At 38.8% G+C, this 20,370-nt stretch overlaps 1 long non-coding RNA gene across 2 annotated transcripts in view; it reads right to left on the minus strand.

Annotated features, from left to right (window-relative positions):
* Window positions 1–332: 332 nt before the first annotated feature.
* Window positions 333–20,370, minus strand: part of LOC107312194 (uncharacterized) — a 32,709-nt gene continuing 12,671 nt past the window's right edge. Inside the window, exons 3-6 of one of the 2 annotated variants that reach the window (XR_014944243.1) lie at window positions 13,167–13,254; window positions 3,926–3,997; window positions 1,066–1,162; window positions 333–825 (exon numbers count right to left, since the gene is read on the minus strand). This is a non-coding gene — a long non-coding RNA (uncharacterized LOC107312194). Of the gene's footprint in view, window positions 826–1,065; window positions 1,163–1,269; window positions 1,422–3,925; window positions 3,998–13,166; window positions 13,255–20,370 lie in introns of those variants that run through there. The other variant, XR_014944242.1, reaches the window with a different exon arrangement.

The raw sequence follows: 20,370 nt of genomic DNA on the forward strand, positions 1-20,370 counted from the left end.
TCATGCATGGCAGAACCAAATTCCACTATCTATTTAGATGGTCAGTGCCAGCAAACCCAGGCACTTTTTTCTTCCCCCTCCCCCCCCAAAGGAATCCAAGGGAATAACCCACCAACATCCTGATTTGAACATTAATTCCCTATAGCTGTCTTTGAACATTTTAGCCTAAGGAGCTCAGCCAATGGTGAAATTCTGCTCAGCAAACCCAGAGAACACCACTAACATCAGTTGCAGTGAGTGAGATGAAGTACAATTACTGCCCCAGATGCCAAATTCACTTCAGTTTCAAGCAATGATGATTTGCACTGGAATTAGGAGGTAGTGAGACACTCTGAAAATCAAGCCACTTTTATTCAAAGGCAAAACACAGACATAAACACTTCATCTATGTTCCAAAATCCTCACCTCAAGGACTGGAGAATATCACAGAGTAAATCAATGCAGGAATGGGTATGGCACCAAGAGTTTCCCCTGTAAACAGACCATTCCTTCTCTTTTATTAAAGAAACTGCAAAGTACTTTGGTCTCTGCTCAAATGTGTACTTCTGCATTCTTTGTAATTAGATAACGTTAACAATGAACTCCCCATAACTACCATAATGACACTGATTCAGTGGGTTTACAGAAGGTTAAAAGTATTTGTGGTAAAACTACTATTGTTTATTGTACTATTATACCGTTGTTGTTTATTAAACTATTCTATCCCAATTTTTACATGAATTAAATAAACTAGTGCAGTCCCTCAAGTAGAAGAAAGTGGTTATTTACAGTGCAAGTACAGAGTATCTTGCTAATCTTCCATCACCTCAGCTTCTCAAAGGAGCTCTGCAAGAAAGGAAGAAAACACAGGTCTATGTAGCTGTAGAGTTTCATTCCCAGTTCTCCATAATTCCCAGTCCTTTCCACAGAGGCACTGCTGTTCTGCTCTCCAAGCAAGCTCTCATGTCAGTCCCACAACAGCCACTGTTCTAATTTGGAGGAAACCCCATCCCAGAGTGCTCATTATAGGAAGTAAAGAGACACAATCCTTAAAGCAAAAAATAGAGCTCCCATTAAGTCACTTACCATTCTTAGCACCAGAAGTGTGTTGGAGCTACTCTCATATAATGCTTCTGAACGTGGCAGTCACAACAGAAATGACAGGTGGCATCAAAGAGATTTCCTAGAGAGAAAAAATAAATAAGTCAAATTAAATGTCTTACAAAACCTGTGGCTCAGCGACCCAATGACAACACACAGCATTTCTCTCTGACCATTCTGCACACTGACCTGACAACTTCAACAGAGAACACCCCATTGCATACAGGGGCCTGGGGCCAGCTGTAAAGCAACCCTGTGGGCCCTATAAGCAACTGCTGTCTCACAGAAGCTGACTCAGAAAACTTCAATTTGGAGCACCTAAATGTTTTTTCATGTCTGTGCTTTAGGGATGGGTTATTTGGAAGAAATAGGTAAAGATTAACAAATTAAGGAATAAAGTAAACACACCTGGACTTTCTCTCTGGCAAACTAGTGATCAGTGATCTGGGTCTAATCTCTTTCCTTCTGTGAAGCATAAATACCACTGTGATCAGGTCTCAAAACCAGATATCAAACGTAGATTTTTAATAGGCCAAACTAAACCCACAACCTGCCATTTGTGATTCAAGCAAGAATAAAACTGGGAACAATGCTATATCTTTTTTAAATTAGCCTTCTCATTCCTGTGTTGTCAGCCTGCCTTGAAATCAGTCACCACAGAGAATGACACACTTACCCATTACTGATTATCTTTGCTTAGTCTTCTTGCTATTATTCCCTCTTAGTAGTCCAGAGTTAACACTTCTTAAAGAAGAAAAAAGAACCTAAATTGTTTCCCCAAATCATCTAATTAAATTACCTCCCTACAGTAGCAAAGCTAATTGCTCTTACCCTACTACTCTATCTTCCCATTTAACCTTTGCTGGTTATTTTCTAGCCATGTTTCCTACCAGTGTCCCATGTTTCCTATCAGTTTCCCCCACCATGTACTGTAGCTTTTCTTTTCTTTGTAGGAGAAGCAAAGTACCTTGGAGCTCCAATAGAGTTAGCACTACAGAACTGAAACTCAACATTTGATAGCACTGTTCCTTATTCTCAACCTTCCACAGAACCAACAGACCTCAAAAGAAACCATGTTGGCTCCCTTTCAGCGCTCAGGTGAGTAATTTGAAAATTTTAGACCAGCTGGGAGAAATCTTCTCATTACAGCCACCCCTCAGGCTTCTCAGGCCACAGGCATTTATCTAATAACCTCACTCAGCCTCATTGCACAGATTTGAAGCAGAAACTAATTCAGGAAAAAATTCAGATAAGTAAGGAATGGAGGGCAAGTATAACAAAGGTCAAATTGGATTATCTTGATGCCTATTGCAAGCTTGAAAGATATAAAAACTGACTTGTTCTCCTGCAGTAGACTTACTTTATAAAGTACAGCTATATTTGTGAGCCATAGGAACTCTTAACATTCTTCAGGTGCTTGAAGTTATTGTTGGAAGATAGCAGAGAAGAAGAGCTGACTTCATCGGCCAGCCTCCAGAATTTTCCTTACCTACCTACAGTATGTAGCATGCTACAATAGGAAACATCCACAATTCCACATGCAGTCTTAGTGAAGTCAGTACACCCACTACAGGAATAAGTGTGGAGCTCACAGAATATTAGCCTTACTATATTTTATTTTTTTTTACTATATTTTTTACTATATTTATTTTATTTCCCTTTCAGGAAAGTATTTGAGATTGGGATTAAAAGAGATCAGCATGGCAGTATAAATCCATCTGTACTGCCACTGCACATCTTCCTTGTTTTTTAATACAGAAAAAATTATGGATATAATTTCTCTGTAAAGTTTTTGTACCATTGTATTCAGACTATTTGTTGTTGTCTAAGTTATGTATCAAAATGAGGAGACGATCCATTTTCTTTCTAAACTGAGTCAGATACCGCCTGCTTTTAATTGCACTTAAGACCCCTTTTTCCTTCCACATTTACGTAGTGCTGTATTGATTTTAGAATGATAGTGATATAACAAGGACCACTTTACTGGTAGAATTTAAAGAGGGCCGAGCCCAGCAATCAGAACTTATGAGCAATCCTGGGCACTCAGATTGGTTTAGCAAGAATCTGATTAATAGATCTGAATGCCATCTTTGAGGTCAAGAAAAGTGGAGAGTGTGGTTCTGCAACGTTACCGCGATTGCGTATGCTTTCAGTAGCTTACATGGGTGAAATCTTAAATATATCTAAATGATAATTATTCAGAAAATTTTTCTTCCCATGAATGGAGTGTGCAGCTGTGCAACATCCTGTTCTGGTGTGACTGGCCAAGGATAAATGCCTCTTGTAAAATTCACCTTCTACTGTAGTGACTGTAAATCTGACTACCTGGAAACAGCAGTCATGCTTCTGAAACTCAAGCAAACCATGGCAGTGGAATCCTTAGTAACATATTTCCCGCCTGCTACGTCAGGACAAAGTCTTTCATGAAGCACAAAGAACAGGTGTGTGTGAGAGCTAAGTTGTCTCTATTGTTTTATAACAAGCCCTCATTTTTTTGTACTTCAACCCCGTGTCCATTAAATGCAATTTAGTGGGATCATCAGAGCTTGAAAGGGCAGATCAAACAGCACTGAGAATCCCAGCTGTGCAGGCACCAATTCAGAGGGAACATTAACCTCAGCATTCAGCAATAATTTATTCTGCTCAAGATGGGAAGATGCTTGATTTCGTTCTTGCATATTGGTCTCATTGCTTTTTCTTGTCTTCCCGAAACAAAATCACATGTGTATCTTTGTTTATAGAGATGAAAGATATATTTGATAAGTTAGATTTCTAATGTATATACACACATAGACATATATATGTGGCATAGAGATCTCTCTATCACAAATGCTTATAGACGCACCCGGAGCTGAACTGACATCTCAGAAATCCTTCCAGAGGAGCAGGCTAATTATATTCTTATTTTTCACACTGCCTGTGGAGACAGAAAGGAAACCTCAGCAAACACAATGACTACATAAGTTCACATTCATATCTTTGTGATACTGTGGCTGGAACTTAATGGCTGAGGATTGCGCTGAAGGCATTTATTTTATGCAATGGATGGTATTCATTGATTGCATGTTAAACAGTAAAACAGTGAAGTTTCCCCCTCCTGTCCCCCCCCACCCCCCCTCCCCACACACACACCTTTTTAGTCCACTATTAGCTAAATCACTCAAAAAAAAAACCCAGTGCTTTTGGTATCACCTTATAATGAGAGAGAGGCAAGGGATGGTTTGCCTCCCAGACAGATTGTACACACCTCAGCTGACATTATTGTGTGCATGGTGTATCTCTCCATTTCACAGTATATTTCCTCCTGACACTTCTCTTGAACTATACATATGTGGAATCGCACAGACCTCTAAATGTGGCCAAGAACTGAAACCTGCAACTGTTCTTGAGTTAAAAGGAGGCAGTGGTAAGGATTAGGTGTCCACAATGCTCATTAGGAAAATCGTTACATTACATAGTAGAGAGGCAACTCATATTTTAACTACCATGACTGCAGCTAGTAGTTAAACAGTAGCTTTTCTATTACCATATCCAGCACTGGGAAGGAAAGGTCAACTCCAGAGGAAGAATCAAAAAGGAAATGAAATTAATGGCCAAAATACATAAATAACCTTTTTTCCCCCTCTTCCCCCTTACCCCCCACCCATCCTTTTTCTTCCTGTTGTTCGCTTCTGTACCAGACTATGCTACATAAAGCATTTTGCTTGTTTTGATTTTTCCAAAGCACTGAGGTTTATTTTGGATCAGTGAGGTGAGAAATCTTTGAAAGGCTCATGAGGCTACATAAGCCCATGAGTCTGGTGTTTGCACCTGCTAGGATCATGGTTTCCTTCACCAGCTTGCTAATGTGGAAATATAGCAGACACATTTCTGCATTTATTTCCTTCTCTGCCTCAAAGAGACAAAAAGCAGCATTCCATAGGTAACGTAATCAAAGGTTTCATTTGTCAGATTAAGTGGATTGTGATTTTTTTAGAAGTGAAAAAAAAAAGCTGGAGCAAACTTTGCATTGTACAATCTCCCAAATACACAGATACTGGTGAACTTGGCTTAGAAAATGCTAGAAGGATTAAAAGCCTTTAATATATATATATGGAGAGAGAGAGTTACTTTGATTAAGGGAAGTAATGATTTGTTTAAATCTTCACAGTCACATTAAGGACTGAATAACTTCATTTAAACATTCAGGTTCTACTAATGAAAAAAAAAAAAACTATAAAGAGGCAAAACTTATTGATTTAAATATTCAGTCAATTCAGTCAAAAGAATTATTGCTATATCTATCTCCCTTAGATGTATTTGTTAGTGAACTACACATCCAGTAAAAACAAAGATTTCTTCTGCTGAAGTACTGAAACACTGTTGCTTTTATCCGTTCTTTCTCCCCTCCAGAAATAGATTGAGTATTTAAATCCTTTCTGTATGTAACTACCCACAAAATAAAAAGTGAATAGATCCTAGGATCTGGACATTTGCAGACATTCAGCATAGATGACAATTGCAGAAAGATACAAAACAAACTTCAGTCTGGAGAACAGTTTTCAGAAGCTCCCAAGATCCTTAGCAGTCAAAGTTCCATAGATGCACTCCACTTTGAAAAACAAATATGGATTCAATCATCACCAAAATGGCAGAAATAAGCTCCTGTGTCACTTCCAGAAATCAGGTGTAATAGAATACGCTGCTTGAGCTTTGCCATTTCACAAAAATCTGTGCCTATTCACACACCCTACTGGAAAATCACATTGGGTGCTTACATGAGCCTTCAGATACCTACATGCTCTTTTACAGTTCAGACCCATGGCCCTGAAATATCTAAGTCTTGCTGACTGACTGGCTATGTCTGAGTATCGCTGAACTTGTTAATGCTTTGTGAAAGGCCATTTGGCTTCCAGTACATCAGAAATGCTCAAAAGCTGTTCCAGCTAATTCAATGTAATGTAAGACACTGAACTAAAATTGCAACCAACAGTCAATAGGGATATGATTGGGACACTACATTGTCTTCCTGATTCCTTTCTCCTTTAAGCCATGGGATGTTATCCCCATAACACTAAGGAGGAGAAACATAGGTGCTTCACAGCAGCTTGTCATCTCAACATTACATTTATGCTGAGCCAGATCCTCCAGCTTTCACGTTAGTTTATGCTGACAGTGCATAGAAAAGCAGCTGCACAGTTATGGAGACTCCTGCCCTACATTTCTATTTCTATATAGCCCAAAGGAATCATAAGAGGATGACCACATCAATCATAAACAATTCAGATAAATTTTGATGCACGCTATGAAGCTGGATGAATGTTGTTTCAAAGAAGGTTGTGCCTATTTATTTGTTAAAATAGAAACTATAAATGAAAATACTTAGTGCTTTATGCATATTGAATAGTTATATTTTGCTGCACAACTACATTAAAAGATTTACATTCACATTTGTGCTAATCTTGTTTGAAGTAAAATGCTCACTACCATCTTGACACCTCTTGTCTGCATCAAAATTCCAGTCACTCAGCTCAGGGGATGGAACCAATAATATGTGAATATATGTGCCCTACTTAATCATTCTTATACCAGAGCATCTAGTGCATAAACCCAGAGGTAAAAAAGATCAGAAAATCTGAAGAGTTTACAAAGAAAACTAACAAGAAAATTGCCAAATTTATAATATAATGCATGAGAAATTTACATATGAAACATGAAAAAAATATTTTGTAGACCTAATTGATGCTTCCCCAACTCATCATAGTGATACAGAAGACACAAGGACCTAAGCAAATTATCATTACTTTACTTTTTGTATCTGCACTGTATATCCAGACAGTAACATAAAGTGAGAGAAAGTCTCAAACTCAACAGTGCATTTTTCCAATGCACTGGAAATGAAAGATAGGATGGAGCTGATGTAGATACATATGTAACCAACAGATCGAGGGAGGTGATTCTGCCCCTCTGCTTTGCTCTCATGAGGCCCCACCTGGAGAACTTCATCCAGTTCTGGAGCCCCCAACATAATAAAACTATGGTGTTGTGGGAGCAGATCCAGAGAAGGGCCACAAAGATGATCAGAGGGCTGGTGGGAGCACCTCCCCCATGAGGGCAGGCTGAGAGAGCTGGGTCTCTTCAGCCCAGAGAAGGCTCTAGGGGGACCTTATAGTAGCCTTCCAGTACCTGAGGGGGAGGGATTTTGTATAAGGACACGTAGCACCAGGACAAGGGGAAGTGATTTTAAACTGGAATAGAGGGTAGATTTAGACTAGATATTAGGAAGAAATTCTTCACTATGAGGGTGGCGTGACACTGGAACAGGTTGCCCATAGAGGTTGTGGATGCCCCCTCCCTGGAGATGTTCAAGGCCAGACTTGATGGGACTTTGGAGGTGTCCCTGCCTATATCAGGGGATTAGAACTAGATGATCTTAAAGATCCCTTCCAACCCAAATCATTCTATGATTCTGTGATTCTAGAATTCTATACTAACTCATGTCACCTGTACTCAGCACAATTGAGTTAGATACACTTCCAAGGATGGCTCTGCCCTGCTCCACACAGCATGGTAAGCCCTCCCAGACAGGAGTGTGAGCCAGGCAGCAGGAGAGAGCCCAGCAGAGTGTGCAATGGGTAACTGGGTAAACAGGGAAATGATAGAAGCTCCTCCACCTTCTCTTCCCCTTCTAAACCTATGCCTGTGTAAGACACAGAGAAGTGAAACAATTTGTCCCAGTAGTCAAGTTATGAAAATCAGAAACTCCAGGCTTCCCAGCTCCCAGCTCCCATAGTTCTGGCAAACACTCCTTTAGGGTAAGACCTCACTGACAGTCTAGCTAACAGCTTGTCATCTACTGATGGGTCACACGGTTCTGGCATCACAATTTCATCCCATCCCTCTTTCTGTCCAGAAAAAGATATTATTATTTTTCTTTGAAAATTGTGCTCTTCTGTATCTCATACCTTTGAATAAATCTTCTCTAACAAGTGTGATAGGAAACTTTAGTGTGAAGGCTGCAGAACTTAGCAATAGTCTTGTGTGAAGTGCAAGCCACGTGTTCACATCACTGATTTATGCAGAGATGTACATAAACTACGCTTACTCCTAAGGAACTTGTCCAATTGTAACTAGAATCATCAAGATGCCTTGAAGGGTTGAGTATGGGCAAGTCTTCTGAGAAGGTGTTTTTGCTGAAGAAAAACATTAACATGGCAAACTGGCATCCAAGTAAAATATGAACTGTGTAGCATTTTATTTCCTAAATCACACATTTCATGCTGCCTACCAGCTTTTAAAGGTCAAACATGTAAACTTAAGATGTGTGTGTGAGTGTATACTAGTTGCAAAGCTCTTTTTTTGTCAGTTCTATGAAGCAATAACCCATGAAATATAGTTGATATCTCATGGGCACAGTTCTCCATGCCTGCAAACATTTAAAATTGCACTTGTGGTACATAAAAGATTTATAATGATCTCACCCACAAATATAAATTTTATCCCACATAGGAGAAAAAGACCTAGAAGCAGAAGCAGTGAACAGCTGAATATGAGCACAGAGTCATAAATTCATAACACTTACAGCTTTTTAACAGCCAGTCATAAATGTGACTGATTTCAATTTAATTTATGAGACTTCGTGATAGAACCAGGATTACCTTCTCAAAACTGAGCTTTCAAACACAGTGGGCACAATTATGGTCTTACTAAGATGTCAGTTGAGGCAAACAGGATGGGGGTGACCATCTGGAAGGTCCTTGAGCCATGCAGTATGTGTGGGGTCAGACAAGTGGGGCTGAATGTTCTCCCTCGAACTGAAGCAGAGATCCTACTGCCAATCAAGCAGTACATCACTTTACAGGAAAGGCCACCACCAAAGGACATGTAAATAGTGACTACACAACTTGCCAGCACCAAAGCTGGCATTATTCATATGTGTGCAGCTGGACAATAGATGACCAAGACATATGACATAACAGTGCCTTGATTACTTCTTGTGCGGAACATTAATAGAACTCAATTATTGTAAGAGTTTATACATATTTAGACAGCTTTGTCTGGACTGGAATTTTTAGCGGCAGTTATTTTAAACTGAAGAATAATAGAATCATAAAATTGCTCAGGTTGGAAAAGACCTTAAAGATCATCAGGTTCAACCACAACCTAACCGTACTACCCTAACCCTAACAACCCTCCGCTCAATCATGGCCCTGAGCACCACATCCAAATGGTTTTTAAACACATTCAGATTGTTTAGAATGCACTAGAAAATAAGAAACAGTTCCAGCCAAGAGTATACAGGATGAAATAAGAAGTGAGACAAGCTTGTTCAAGCACATTCACTCAGCCATCACTGGAACAGTTCATGTCAAACCTCTGCCATAAGGGAAAAACTTCTGCTTTCCAAAATGCAGTGTTGCATTCCTCCTACTACTGTATTGTTTCAGTTTGATATCTCTTGTAAAAAAAAGAAAAACTTCATTTTCAACTACATGTGTCTCATAAGAACTCCAAGCCAGAACCTGAAATCTGTCATGTCAACAGAACTGTTCTATTTTTTGGACACAGAGATTGAAATTTATTTTGTGTCTGGTGAAGAAATTTTTTTAAATATCCTGGGGAATCAGACTTTGCCTCAGAACTCTCACTGCACTTGCCTGAAGTTTGATTTTTTTTCCCTCCATTGTACATATTGGCAGCCTGGACAGCTGGCAAACAAACAACCTGTGTGTATTTCCCATGGCCTCCTCAGGAAAAGCCAGGAAGAAAAAAAACCCCATATTTTACTCCCTAAGCTTTTTGCTTCCATTTTTATCTTACACTGCACTTGTTCTTACATGTAGAAGATAACAAACATCCCCTTGTGCTGCCTATGCGTATGTATTTGAAGGCAAAATATTATGTCACAGTGTGAAGCTGTAATATTGTGCCTGTTAAAACATCAGAACATATCTCAATATAGAAAAAGACATGGTGAGGTCAAGCAGCAGATGTATCCCCAAAGGTACTAAAGAGGACGTTTTAGTCCCAGTTATGTTTAAATGCGTGTTGATAACTAAAACATAACTCTTATGCTTTTGATGAATAAGGTGTTTGATAATGGTTGATGGCTATGTGATCCAAAGAGGCAAAAATGTTCTGTATTTTATTGACAACTTATAAAACCTTTAAAGAACTTACATGTTCTTAGCAGGAAGATCATTGATCACTTCAGGAGAGAAAACTTCTACTGACTGACAAGTTCGTGATATTTATTACTTACTGTTTTATATCTCAGTCAAACTAATTGATGAAAGCAACAGGATGGTTAGCATGAAAAATAACAGCAATCTGAGTTTCTTGTATAAAAACATAGATATATCTGTAGTCAGTGCTGGGTCAAAAATACTGCTGAATTTGCAGAGTTCACAGTAACCTTCAAAACACTTTAGAAAGACTGTGCTCTGTAATAAAAAACAATGAAGTGGCTATAGATACCACCATCAGTACCGGGATCAGAAGAGATATCCTCTGCTTTGTAGAGATGCAGAAAAAAAAAAATCCTGTTGGCAGGACAGCAATGAGAAGATTGCAGAGCCCTTGTACTCAGAATAAAGTGGTTAATATAAAGAGCTCTTCAGCCTCTTAGGGGAGGCTCTCTCCATACCACACTGAAATCAGTGCAATACCCAAACACTCTGGAAGCACCCTGGCCTACTGCAGTGTTGCAAAGATACAGCAGCCAAAAGCTCCAGCTCCAGCCTAAGACATGATCTGATTTGTTTCTGACAGCTCACCGGTCTTTTTCTAAGTCAGGTTGCATAATAGGAGATATATACCTTTCTGTGTACACTTATGTCAGTGTATATTCTCCAAATTGTCATGGGTTGAACAACTAGAAGTATTGATTCATACTCAGAGAACAAGAAAATCCCTATCACTGAGAGAACTAAGATGATCAGTATGTGTACAAGAGCTTAAATAAGAAGAAAAGTTTTTAAAAATGCAGAATAGGAGTTTTAGTATTTAGGGGAGGGGAGGAGGAGGGTTTTATTTTATTTTTGGTTTGGGGTTTTTGTTTGTTTGTTGCTTAAAAAAAAAAAAAGAAATAACGTCACCAAAATGCCTTACCTTTCCAAAAAAGTAAAATGGGTTCCAGGAACTGAAGAAATCCCACTCAAAGTCTCACCTATCATTGACCTGTCTCACACAGAAAATTTGGGCTGGAATAATACTTCATTTATCTGGCCACAATATACACATGGACTTGGAGGCCCTTTTCATTTTCTGCAAGTTCTTTACAATTACTTTTTGTGGTTTTTTGGCTCCACCCAAGATGAAGAGCAGGCTGATGCAAGAAGAAATACAGCTGTTTGTGTGATCAGCACACGTCAGTGGGCTGTGTCATGATCTCAGTGGGCTGTGTCATGATCTTGCTCCAATGGCCAAGGTGCAATTCTTCTTTCCTTTTCCTTTTCACCAGTAACATAGAATCACCCTTTGTCAAAATCACAACTGAAATACTACTGTACACCTGTGTTTAGTCTTCCACTCACAACACCTTGGATTTAAGTTTAACATTGCCTCTTATAAAATAATGGCTTTCTGGCTGGAGCACAAAACATACACTTATATCCTGAAAAATACAGGTACATGCTTTGTATTTGCATTGGTGCTTCAACTGTTAAGTTAAAAAGAACAAAAATTCCTCAGAGGCTGAGAAGAGGGAAGAAGGATAAGCTTTTCTCCTTAAATCAATGGTCTGGAGAAATGACTGTGTTACAGGAAATGGAATAAGAAGTTTCTATACTTATAATCCTTCATGAAAAAGAATATAATTAGCTGTGTTTTCAGGGTACTTTCCAAAAACTCTTTCAAATATGGCAGCCATAGTCCAGTTCTGATGTAGGTTCATTTTCACTGACAAAGGCAGGCAGTATGACCATATTCAGGCATCTGATACTGGAATAGCTTTAAAACCAGCAGGTTCTAGAGCATCTAAGTCTGAAAGAGCTGGGAGGCTGCATTACTCACTGCTGTCACGTCCTGAGTCAGTTCACGCAAGGTGAAACAGCAGCCACAGCCATCACACTGGACACTGATCATAGACAGGCTGAAGAGCATCTCTTATGTCTGCAGTCAAGATTTATTCAAGAAGTTTTGTATGTGCCAGTGTAAAAATAACAGACCCCAGAAAGGCTCTGTAACTGTAAATATTAGGGTTATCATAGCTAAACAGTTAGCAACTGAGTCACACAAAAAAAGCAGTTACTCGTGCACAGTGCAGCTTCAGTAGCAGATCCTAAGTCTGTCCTGCAGCAGCTATAGTGACTAAAATACTCTAATTTTTCAGAATATTATACAATTGTCATCACAGTTTAACCACCCAGACGCAAAGAAATATTTGTCTTAGCACTCTAATTATAGGTAATAAAACAACTACAGAGCTGCAAAATGCAAATAGCCAGCATAGTTTTGCAGTGCTACAGAAGATGTTACTCTGTTTTTGTCTTCTTCGGGGGAATATAAAACTATTGGTTGTGTGAAGTTTTAGTTGAGCAAGCCATTATTTTGGCATCAGAAGAACAAGACATGATTGTAAATGATTGCTTGACACCCTAGGCATAAAATTTCTCAGAGAGAAGTATTTAATATCCACTTCAGCTGGGAAATCATAAAAAATATTGGTCACCCAGACCAAAATGCTTTCTTATTTTCTTAATAGCTTCCAAATTCTGTCAGGGGTTCCAATTACAGCAGAAAATACCAAAGGTAAATTAATTAGTTAAATTAAATTAGGTGATTAATTCTTAGAATTTTCTGGTCTATTCCAGCATCTGAATGTGTTTTACATGCATATTAGTTGTAGGATGAGTAGGATCCATTACACTGAGTACGCTATACCTGTCAGTGATTGGTCACCCATAAAATGAATTTACTTTATCATCTTGAGCTTTCTCTAGCTTTTTCCTGCTGTGTCTGGAAACAAGATAGGTAGCTACACAATGCATGGCAAGGTACCTTCTTCTTATAAGATGTGAGGCAACAGATAACTGGAAGCAATGAAGACTCCAGGGAAACAGATGTTAGTTTATACAGAATATGATCAAAGGAGCATGTGCCAGTACCTTGACCAACAGCTGGGCAGTGGTAAGAGGTGGTGGTGGACAAATCTGTGCAATGTTGGTTCAGTTCCTGGCTCTGACTTAACATTACCTTCAACAAAACTGGGAAAAAAAGAGGTTAATTTTCTGTGTTCTCAAAGTACAAGAAGATTTATGAGAAATAAAAAAGTAACAAGAGCTAGACTGTATTTATTATTTCAGCACAATAGCTGCGTAGCCATCAGAGCATATTGAGTCTCCCACTCTTTCATGTATCACTTGAACACCGGTCCAGTTCAGAAAGCAGCAGTTCCTTATAGGAATTGCCTTAGTCACACATCATCCCTTGACACCATGGGTTTTTTCAAACTGATAGACAGTACAGGGTAGGTAACCAGCCCCCTCATGGTCTGACCAAAGAGCAGGATCACATATGACTCTGAAGTGACATCAAGGCATATGTAGGTAACACAGCTCTTTACCAGGCTGCCATTTTTATGCAGATTATTTTCCCTTCTGCAGAAACTTTGGTTCTTTCTTCCCAGTTCCTCTACCTTTTCCATTATGAAGAGGTTCCTGAAGCACCAAGAGAAGTGGTGCCATAGCAGGAATAAACAGCAGCTGAAGAGGTAAAAGCTTCCATTTTTATTGTTATTCATACAATCACAACAAGCAAAGAAAGGGTGTTAAGCATATTATTAAGTATAATATTAAGTATTTTCTTAATACTTAATATTAAGAATTAATATTAAGTATTATAATGTTATAATATGTTGCAAATACTTTTCTTCAGCTGTATGCCTGTACAACAGGCATCGAACTGAGATTTGCTGATCTACCCATCAGACTGTGAGGAACAGCACCACAGACTTACTATTCTGCAAATAAATGGGGTGGCCCACTAGCATGAGTCAGATGTCAGCTGGTGCAGACCAAGAGATAGTAAAAATCCATGCGATTTACTGGTTTAATAAAACATATTCACACAGAAGTGCTACTTTTTATTTTACCAGCTTTACACACTTTAATATGCAGTCCTCCGTGTCCATGACATTAAATCCTCCAACTTTGTAGACCATAGCCTCTACAGACATCTTCCACTCTGCTAATGAATATCTCCCAGACAACATTCATTTTATTGGCATCCATAAAAGTCCTAGCTTATTTGCTTTGCAAAAGTTAGATCTTTATTGGCTGTGTATGCTTCATTTAGTTAATTAAGAAGTACTCAGCAACTGCCTTGGCTTATCCTGATTTCATGAGATCTTAATCTGTGTCCATTTCCAGTGCTTCAGAATTTCAGTTTAACATTATTTTTTCTATGCATTTTCAAATAGCTTAGAACAGTGAAGAAAACCAGTGACTAAGAATCAGTTAATATTATTTGCTATTGTTCTAGACATATGTCTGATTGTGCATCTGGTGCTTCTTCCAAAACCACTAAAAGACAAAGTCCATGCTTCCCAGAAGCTCATGATACAAACAAGAAACAAATAAAAGTATATGATTAATGGAACTGACTGATTAGGTGACCTACTCACATTTGGAGTCCATGCAAAAGCCTCAGAGGAAGTAATAATTCTGTCTTTTTTTCCACTAGTTTTTGTGTACATAGGTATCAAATGCAATTAAATTAAATACTGTAAAGAAAGGTCATCATTTTATAACTGGAAACTATTGAGCAGGTTTGAAGCATTGAAGATCATATTGGGTATATTCACTCCTCTAAGTATTCACGCCACAAACATTGTAACAAAACAGCTTTACTGAGCCTTGGGAGATACTTTCATGGCAGTTTTCCAATAACCAAGAGAAAGCTAGTTGAACTAAATAGTCATTCTTGACAGTCATTCATGATTGGGGGGTTGGACTCGGTGATCTCTAGAGGTCCCTTCCAACCCCTACAATTCTGTGATTATTAAACAATGTCATTGCAAATCCACGCCTCTGTGAAGTTTACTGTTCTTTCATGTACAATGTCTGGTGCACTGCTGACAGTATTGCTATCTGTTCCATTACCTCAGAACCAGTGGCGTTAGCTGGAGGGAAGGTGCATGTTTGTAGCAGGCATGTTTGCTATCAAACCTGTTCTGAAACACAGCAGAATGAGGGTTAGTCTACCTCTTCATAGAGGGCACAGGTGAACAGGAAAGTATTAGTGACTGCAAATTGTTTCCTGAAAATGTGGAAGACTGTATTTTGAGGGTATCTCTAACTGTATGTTTTTAGCAAATTTTCCATTTTGTAATTCATATAAAATAAATGGGGGGCCATTTTCCAACCCTATCTAGTATATATTCATACATTTGCTTGTTAGCAGGTAGCTGTTTTGCAGATACTTGCTGAATAAGAGTCATATAAGCTTTCTAAAGTCCTTTATATTTCACTTTACATAGACAAATCATTTTATGATAACAGATTTTGTGCAAGACCAGTGCAGTAGAATCCGAGGACATGGGTCACATCTGGAGCTCTCCTTTAAATACTAAAGCCCATGGACTGCTGTGCCATCCCCATAGAACCATCCCTCTCAGGTCATTTCAGCCCAATGTATTTTGTAACACAGAGAGAATCCAGAGATTTCACCTCATTCTATTGATTTTTTTTTTCTTTTTTCTGAGTATTACATCCTTACAGGGAAAAAAAATACCTACATTCATTGATTGCTGTCAAGAATTTCCATGCCTATCTTTGTCTTTGACTTGGTTTCACAAAGATGGAACAAACCCCAGCAATGGCTTTCCTTGCCTGTTTTACATTACTCTGGGTTAGAATATTTTGTTGAAATACTGCACTGAACAGGAAGCCTCACTCTGTCCCCTGAGGGTATTGCTAATGCATTGATATACATGCTAAAGAAAGATTTGTGTTCCACACGGACCATAGCTTCAAAAATAGTAGCAGCTTTGCAGTACAAAAGGTGCATTGCTCTAAGGGAATGTTCTGCAGTCAATCTGATGACTTCTGTGACCTTTTCCAATGAGATGAGGAAGATCTTAAGACCTATGCATTGCCCTCTCAGTCTCCAGACTCAGAGCTGTCGATGTCTTGGTGAAAGCTCTGGCTGTACATATATACAGCAATTCCTCTCCGACACAAAAGATGGCTTTGAAGACCAGACCAGGCTAACCACACAGCGCCAAATCAGCACAAGTTTTAGACCCAGAGCAGTGCTCTGACAACAGCACACTGACAAAATATTTCCTGAATTTATCATTAGAAACATTAAGTCTAAGAATAGATTCCTATGTGCAGTGGTCCATAATTTTAAAGGGTAACAAAAAAAGAATCACAGCAATCAATGCCTTTGCATTAGAAATGAAAGCTGTTTAATGTCTAAGGCTGAGAAGGACATCTAAGACATCTAGGTTGCTTTCTAAGCTCTCACACAGATTTCTTGTCCCTCCTACAGAAATTCACTTCAACTGTAGGAAAGTGTTTCAACAGAATGCTTTAGAGCCCTGGTCCTTCAGTAACTATCAAGTTGGGACACACTGGAGCTCTACTGGTCTTCAGGGAAAGAAACATAGAGGCCTTGGAGCAATGAATGAAAGCAAGCAAATCAGCCAGGACCTTAGAAAAGCATGTCTTCACTTCCCTAGTACTGATCTCCTGTAAAAGACTAGAGAAATGAAATGGAAAAGTCTTTGGTTCCAGTGAGTCACAGAGAATCCAAAGTCTTCAGGATAAATAGACTATAAAAATGCAAAGAATTACTGTTTTCGTATACACAAAGTGCTGTTGTGAGTTTGTGAGTTATGCCAAAGGAAGACTGCATGAGCGGTAACAGGTCAGGAACCAATGACAAACAGCATCTCTCATGCTTTGGGAAGCTGAAAACTGTAATAAGCAGTTAGAATTCTCCCTCAGAAATTCTGCTTCATTTATTTGCTTGCATGAACTGTGCCTCCAAAATCCGTACAGAGGTTTGGGGAACATATCTTGCATTCTGACACTTCCAAACTTTAACTGACAGAGTTCAGAAATGTCACCGAATAAAGGAGCATCAACAGAACGGAGAGGAATATGGGCAATTAGGCCTTCACCCTGACATATTTCTCCAGGCAAGCAGGCTCCACAAAGTCAGAAACACTACTTAAGCAGGGTCTAGGACCTCAGTGCAGAAAGCATTTATACACATGCTTTTGATTTGAGCAAGACTTGACCATATACTTCAAGTTAAGTGCGGTTTGATGAACTGAAGCTTGATGAATGGTTGCAGGATCAGACCTTTACACCAATCAACTCAAAGCTGCCTTTAAAGGCCCTTCACCTCTATGTTTATAATGTCGCCTTCTAGAAAAATCACTATTCAATATAAGCCTTGCTTATTTCCCTTTGCAGTGGCATTAAATCCTGAAATTAAATTAATTAGTTGCTAATTTTCACTCCGTAAAAATGTGTTGACACAAGGAATATAATAAACAGTGGTTGGGTCACGTAAATAGTGAAGCATTTGCCTGACCCTGAGCCATTATTATAATTAGCTCGCTCTCACACATTATATTCTTCAATCCGCCACCCAATGAACATCCAAAAGGACATCCACAAAACAGTACAAGCTCACAGGCCCAGACAGACTGGGGAGAAGTGCTTCCATCCTACAACAGCATAGCAGAATGCAGTGGTAAGTCTTTCTGAGCCTTTAAGAATGGTGAGAATGGCTGTTATTTCAAGTTACTTTTGACCTGCAGATTTTATAAGGCACCATTTTACAGGAAAACTGGGCATTTCAGAGTTGTGATAGAGCACACAGAATGATTCAGTACTTGAGTAGCAACAATAGCAACAAATATCCAGGACGTGTACAGAACTGCACCTCAAATGCAGTCCTACATGCCAAGTGTGTATTCTGCTCATTGCCCCTTGCCATAAATTTCCTCTTATTTGAATATCTGGCAATATTTCGGATGGGGGGGAAAGAAAAAAAAGAAAAAAAAAGAGAAAAAAAAGAAAAGAAAAAAAAAAAAAAGATTTAATTTAAAGAAGATTATCAGCTGTTTCGAGTTTTAGAGTCAAACGCCGGATCTTTCCAGCTTTCACGATGCAACACAAACAGGTTATTTTTATAATATGAAGAATTCTGGGTTGTCTTTTTTTTCTTTTTCTTTTTTTTTTTTTAAACAAAGGAACACATGACATCATGGACAAACAAATATTGTGTTAGTTTGTTTCTAATAATGGACACGTTTTTAAAGTTAGGATAACAGGAAGAAAAAAAAAACAAGATAAAAGGAAAAAAAGATGAAGTTAGTGTTGAATGAATTAATAGCAGGCAGGTGGCTGGGTGGGTGTCATGGCAGATAAACACTGAGATGAAGCCAAGGTAATTATAATTATAATCTGGCTAGTATTGCTTTCAGCTGAGGGTATATAAAAACCTCTGTAAGTTAATACTGAGATGTTCTGATCGGCCTCCTTCTTGCCTGCTCCCCCAAAACACCATCTCTCACACACTCAAATTTATGTTTTAAGTATATTTATTTCCTGAGTGTGGTGATTACAATATTGTTATGAGGGTTATTCTGCTTCAACTAGAGTTCAAGCAACTTTCCGCTCTCTTCATGCAATCCTGGAAAACATCAGTACGTGATCGGCTGAGCCTCTCCTGGCCTCAGTGTTTGTTGGACAGAATTCACCTCTTTCTATCACTCTCTCTTGCAGGCTCTGTGTCTCCTCACTGTACTATTCACAGGGGTATAAAATGCTAAGGCAAACAGAAGTCAATGGCAGATGTGTCAGCAGCACTTCTTTCTGTAATTTTACTAAATGGATGTAGCCCATAAAAGCAGCCTTAATTAATGGAAACATTTTAAAGGTACTTATAATAAGAATGGAAAACAAAAGTTGCTCAGCTTTATTAAGAAAGTATGCTTAAAAATTACTTTCCTGAAGGTAAAAATAAAAGAACTTAAGTACACAAAAACTAGGAAAAAAAAAATTTATTTATTCAGACATCCTAAAAATCTTAGAGGACTTGGGTTTGGGACATGTTTTCTTGTGCTCCTGTGTGACATGGGGAGATGCTTTTACTGTGCCTCAGGGGTCCTTTATTATTTAGAGGTCTGAACCTGAAAGGTGCTGAGTGCTCTCAGCTCTCATTGACTTCAACGTCACCCAGCCCTTCAACCAGCTTCAATGGAATCTGGGGGAACACTACATCCCATGGCAGATGTTTTCTCCATGGAGCATCCCCTCCAGTGAATCCTATCTCTAGGAACACCAGGGCCTTCGGAATTCAGGATTCGGAAGATCTCTTAAGAGCATGCTGAGTTGTATCCCTACCAGACAACACCTCAACAGCATTTCACCAGATGTCTGAAAATTAGTGTGTATTTAAATATTCCACCTTCCTGAATGACCATACTTTTTTATTTTCTATGCAGGGTGTGAAAATGTGTATTTTTCTTTAAATATTAAGCCATCATTTTGAAAATAATAATAATTTAAAGAAAACCTCAGGTTAATCTGTTCTCATCAGGCACATAACCTGGACCACGACTCTTGTCATTTTCTAAAGCCACCAGTTTTTTTGTTGATAAGCATTTTGCATTGTTTTGTTGTGGAAGAGATGCTGGTGGGGAAACTGAGCAAAACCCAGGTTTTGTTTCATCAAAGGAGTTAGCTTCCATTAGGAAAATGCCCCTTCAAACACCACCTGACACTGGTATTCCAATTCAAAGCAAACTGTCCTTTCCATCTGCGACAAAGTCCCTTTAATTCTCCAAATACTTCTCTGTAAAATGCAGCTATTAAGAATAGCCATATATTTTGCTACATTGAACATTCGAGTTGTTTTCTTTCATTCCTGATTGAGATAGAATCATTGTATTATTAACCCGGAGAAGTTCTCTGTCCTTTTTAATTCCAGAATAATGAAACTCATTGGAATTTGGCGGCACTCCGTCCTGCTGACTAATCATTGGCAATGGCTAATGGCAATTTTTAATCAAATCTTATTATTAAATCAGAATATATAAAAGATTTAGAAAATGCAAGGTTGCAGTTAGAGGTCATTAGTCATGAGCACAAGAAATAATCAATACAATTATGGTTGAATGAATTGTGTTGGATGGGCCAGGTGGCGTGGTGTGATAATGCATTACCCTCCCACCTCTGGTGTCCGGCTTGCAGCACAGATAACAGCAAGTTTGCTGGTTTCCATCTCAGCTCTGATGGATGCTTAAACATGCAGAAACCATTAAAAGGAATCCAACCAAATGGGTAA

Source organism: Coturnix japonica, chromosome 3 (assembly GCF_054131305.1).
Source record: "Coturnix japonica strain WE chromosome 3, WE-NBRP24, whole genome shotgun sequence".
Classification (NCBI taxonomy): domain Eukaryota; kingdom Metazoa; phylum Chordata; class Aves; order Galliformes; family Phasianidae; genus Coturnix; species Coturnix japonica.